The sequence below is a fragment of the Pinus tabuliformis genome, chromosome 9 (genome assembly GCF_031772625.1).
Source record: "Pinus tabuliformis cultivar Carrire ecotype Pingquan chromosome 9, CPIR1, whole genome shotgun sequence".
Lineage (NCBI taxonomy): Eukaryota > Viridiplantae > Streptophyta > Pinopsida > Pinales > Pinaceae > Pinus > Pinus tabuliformis.
The window spans coordinates 1,984,040,669-1,984,045,918 of NC_142307.1; positions in this window are offsets into that span (position 1 = coordinate 1,984,040,669).

Genomic DNA, 5,250 nt, shown 5'->3' on the forward strand with positions numbered 1-5,250 from the left:
TACCCCAGTACATGTATCAAGTTCAGATCTGATTGTTGATGGTGGACAACGATCAGACACTGACAAGGCTGAAATCATTCACCGGCGACTCCTTCACTGAAAACTCCAGAGATCAATGCTTCATGGTGACTTCACTGTAGAGAGATCGGTAGCTTTGAGCTTTTCCAGATGGATCAGATTGCAAGAATATACGCTCCCCTGAGCCGAGATCACATCCCTGGTTTTCCAAATAAAATTCCGAAGGTAGATTGGTCAAGGAATTTGCCTACATTTAATGATGATGGTAAGAAGGATGCTGCTTTACATCTAGTTAGAGTTCATATGCATATTCGCAAGTTGAAGGTGGATTTTCCTGAAGATTTCTTGATGAAGATATTCTTGGCCACTCTGGAAGGTGCAGCTCAATCCTGGTATGAAAATTTGCCGCAGGCCTATATTTACTGTTTAAAGGATTTTCATGCCTTGTTTATTGAAAGATATCAAGCAGCTTATCCATCATTAAATTTAGTTCATGACTGTTGCAAACATGCTTCAACTTTTATTGAAAGCCTTGAGAAATATTATGAAGATGATAATTTTATGGACGTTGAGATTATGGAGGCTCTGTATGAGAATCCATTTCAGCAGCATAAAAAAACTTAGAGAATTCCCATCAAGATGATCAGGACATTTTGCAGCAGAATCAAGATCAGCAGGTTGAAGATAATATGGCTGAAAATGATGAAAGGGAGAATGACATTTCAGATCTGCCCACAGAAGACAGCAGCATGCAAGTAAGTCCAGTGTTGATTGTAGATTGTGATAATGTCCAGTCAGCTACTCCAGGTTCTGTTGAAATCATTTGGAATGCAAAAGACACAGTAATTCATACTGTTAGTCCATCATTAGAACACAGCCTTCATGAAGAAGCAATCCAGTCAGTTCATGAACAACAAGGTGAGATCTTTATGCAAGTAAGTGATGAATCTCCTTTCAATAACTCAGTAATAAATGATAGTTTGAGTGCCTTGTCATATGGAGATAATTATTGTTTAAGCAGAAGAAAACCAAAGGCATTGTCTCCTTTGTCTGAAGAGGAGATAGATCAGCTCTTTAAATGTCTTGTTACAGCCCAAGCTACAGCAGATTTGCAGTGCACACATAGTCAGGAAAGTGTTGGGAAAACTTCTTCCTCTGTTGAAAAAGATGACTGTCTTGTAGATCAGCAAATAGATAATGTTTTCCTTCACAAAGATGATAATCCGGCTGTCATATCATTTGAAGATGACCTACCATATTGTCAGACTACCAAAGATCATAGCATACAGGATTACCTTTCAGATTCTTCATATGTTTCATGTGCTGAAATGCTTTTCCAAGAAGAGATCTGCCCATCCATTTGTTTAGAGTTTTTTGAATCCCATGAGCATACTTTTACCGAAGCACATGATGAAGGCAGATCAGAATTTGAAGCAAAAGACACCTTGTTCTTTCAGCAGGAGGTGGCAGTGGCAAAACTTCATGTTTTTCAAGATCCAATGGCAACCCTGTTGCAGTCAACAGTCAAGGTGATTATTGCAGTATTCAGTGATGAAGGAGAATATGGTCGACTATATTTTTGGATGCCCAGTTACCAGTATTCATTGTTGACCAGAAGATATGATCAGGAGAACCAATCAAGAAGGCATCTGCTTGATTGGTTGCATTGGAATTTTGATATAGTTTGATGTATATTGTCTTGTAAGAAAGACAGGTGGTTGTCATCATGATTTCAAATCTTGATGGACTGCTGCCCCTCAAAAAGCTTTGAAAAGTATTGTTTTAAGTCAGTCATGAGTCTTTTGTGTTTGGTCTGTTGAGTGAGTTTTTCAAGTTATTTCAGTTTGCCATCGAGTCGGTTTGAGTCAAGCTTCTGTTAAGTTTCAGTCAGTTTTCAGTCAAGTTTTCATTCAATAAATGAGTCAGTGTCATTTGCCGAAATAATTACTCCATTGCCCAATGATTGAAAGGCACTGGTCTGCTCTCCCAGAGGTCTAAGGTTCTTGGCACCTCCAAGGAGATACCATCCCCATTGGAGCCAATGTTAGAGTCGGTCTAGTAGCCCTCCATCAGCGATCAAAGCTCTTTGCATTTGCATAAGTAGGTGTCTCATCAGTATCATCTTATTGCATTCCATTAGGCATGCCATAACCCTGATGGAGGAGCTTGTGTCATTTATTCCCCTCTTGGCATTGCTGGATCAAGTTTGTTTCAGTCAATAAATTCCTTACAGGGTCATTGGTCTTGTCTTGAAATCAAGGTCCTAGGTCTAGGGTTTAGTCCAATTTTGTCTTTTGAGGTCAATAAATGCCCAGCAGGCCAGAGGGATGTTCATCAAAGCATCATTTCAAAGGATTTCATATTGTATAGCTAATTTCTACCTTGAGTTCAAAAACCCTGTTTTTGAAGGCAAGGTCATTTTCTCATTTTTGTAAAAATTTGTAAAAAATTCAAATTCTTCAGAAGTCAGCATGCGGCCTTGGTCTCCTTTGCCAAGACTCCTCAGAAGCTATTCCTGCAAAAATTTTCAAGAAAAAGCATCATTTCAACCAATTTCATGACAAAAGGAAACCACAAGTCAGCAGCAATTAGTTTTAAAAAGTGTCATTGCATAAACATTATAAAGTGGGTTTGAGGGGAAATAAATTTAAATCAAGCTTATAAAAGCCCCTCTCTCCTCATTTTGTAATTCTTTTGCCTCCAAGACTCCAAGATCAAGTGTGAAGGGCGATTTAGTGTGAAACTGGGCAAATTTGGTGACTGCACCTGCGCGCTATGCATCAGGGCCTGCGCGCTACGCGTTGGGTGCGCGCTACGCGTCAGGGCAGTCTCTGCAGTACAAAAATTGGTCGGGCGCTACGCGTTGGGTGCGCGCTACGCTCCAGAGCCCGCGCGCTACGCGTTGGGTTTCCACCTTCAAAAATTTGCCATTGAGCCACAAATCGACTTCTTCCTCCTCAATTTCTTCAGGTAGGCCTCAAATCATTGAAGTTCTTGCTTTGTAAAGATAACATGAGCGTGAAAATGTGTCAAATACCATCAAGTTGAAATGGAAAATTCATATGTATTATGTTTTAAAAAAAATTCGAATGCATGTGAGCTAGGGTTTTACATTTGCTGCCCAAGGTCATCCTTTTTCACTCCCTCATTTCCCCACATTCCCATTATCCCCTCCCTTGTCATTTTCACCTAATCTCCTTAACAAAAAAAAAATATCAAAAGCCCTAAAACCCTACCCCTATCCCTAAAATTCAATAAAATCTCCCTAAATCCTACCTCCTATCAAACCCCTACAAATTATGATTATGTGATGATGTATGTGTCGTAATTCCTTCCCTAAATTCCCTTTTTTATATATTTTCCCTAAATCCCCTCAAAAGTCCCCCTCCCTAACATCTCCCTTGTTTTTTTTGTCCCCTTGGAGCAGCATTCAAACAGTCAAAACAACAGGTCATTTGTGCAGAAGCAGCAGTACATTTCAGCCATTTTTCTCTTGAAACCATGTCAGAAACCGAAACAGATTATGAGCAAAGTGATGACCGTGAGTCAACACCGGAGGTTGAGGTGCCAAGGAGGCCTCACAGGGGTGGTAAGGGTGGTCAGCATGTGAGAGAGGAGCCCACTTCTTTGGCCTATTTGCAAGCTTGTCCACTTGCAGTCACATGTTTCCGTCATCAATCATGCTATGGATATTATGAGAGAATTTCCCAAATTCAACACCACATGGAATTGGTCCGCTTGTTTGTTTTGCATTTGCACAACAGGCATGTGAATCTTGCAGGGGTGGATTTTACATTGTCACCTGAGGTTGTTGCTCAAGCAACAGGGATACCCAATGTTGGAGAAGAGTGGAACAAGCGCCAGCTGTTGGACAGATTCCAGTATGAGCCCTACATTAAACCTGTATATATGAGGCACCTAACTGGTGTGTTTCCTTTCAGATTCTTGAGGGATGAGTATGTGCCCTTGATGAGGCTCATCATTCGCTATTTCACCTGTGAGGGCAGATTTTCACGTTTGTATTCGTATCATATCCGCTTGTTGATGCATTTCACACGGGTACGGATGATGAACATTCCTTTCTTCATGTGCTGGAATATTGAGAGGATGGTGCCCTTGGTGCAGAGAAAGAGCCCAGCACAGCAACACAGGAGCATCTACCATTATGCTTTGATCAAGATTGTGGTCATGCATCAGTTGGCCCAGCCAGGTATTCCATGGGAGGATTTCATCTCTCGAGATTTCATCACAGCACCACCACCACACCCTGAGGTTGTTCATGAGGAGGGAGGACCTTCACAGCAGTATGACATCCCTGAGCCCAGACATGTCAGCTCCCCTTCATTGATCACATATCAGAGAGGCCACAGGGCCTTATTTGCATCAGCTCGGCGAGTATTTTCTCCACATCAGGTGGAAGGGGTCTCGCCTTCTTCATCAGCACCGCGAGTGTTATCTCCACACCAGGTGGAAGGGGCCTCGTTTCCAACAGCAGCACAGGTATCATAGAGGGGCAAGCAGCCCACGATTGAGGAGGGATTGTCAGGTGATCCAGATATTGACATCATTGATCTTGACACCCATTCTCCTAGCTCAGAGCTTAAGAAGATCATTCAGCAATGGGAGGCTGAAAATGACTTGTTGCAGCAAAAATTGGAGATGGAAAATTGGACAATCACATATTTAGAGCAGCGCAACAAGCAATTAGAGGATGAACACACTCTCGATGAGTTGCGGAGGATCCATGAAGACCACAACTTGGCTCGTAAGAGACCCAGTGATTTGGTACCCATTGAGCGAGAGGCTATGCTTCTCCGGGTCAATGCTCATTTGGAGAGGTTTTTGGCCAAGGCTAACAAAGATAAGGACATGCTCCGGAACATGAAGAATCATTATTACGCTCGGATGCATGTATGTAAAGCAAAAATGAAGGTGCTCAAAGGACGGTTGGCCAAGGCACTAAAACGAAGAAAAAGGCCCAATCCCCTCCACATCTTGGATGAGGCTTCCTTGAAGGAGCATGGTGCTAAATGACTTACCTCCAGCACAAATTTCAAAAAAAATTGAGCATTTTTGGTCATTTGTGATTTTTTTTGGGCAAAAAATAGGTTTTCCTTCCCAACGCGTAGCGCGCCGCGCACTACCCTAAAGATGGGCAACTCCATTTCATGAAAACTCAGAATTTTGGGATTTTTCATGCAAAAATACACTTGCTCAGCAATTGCTAAGAGA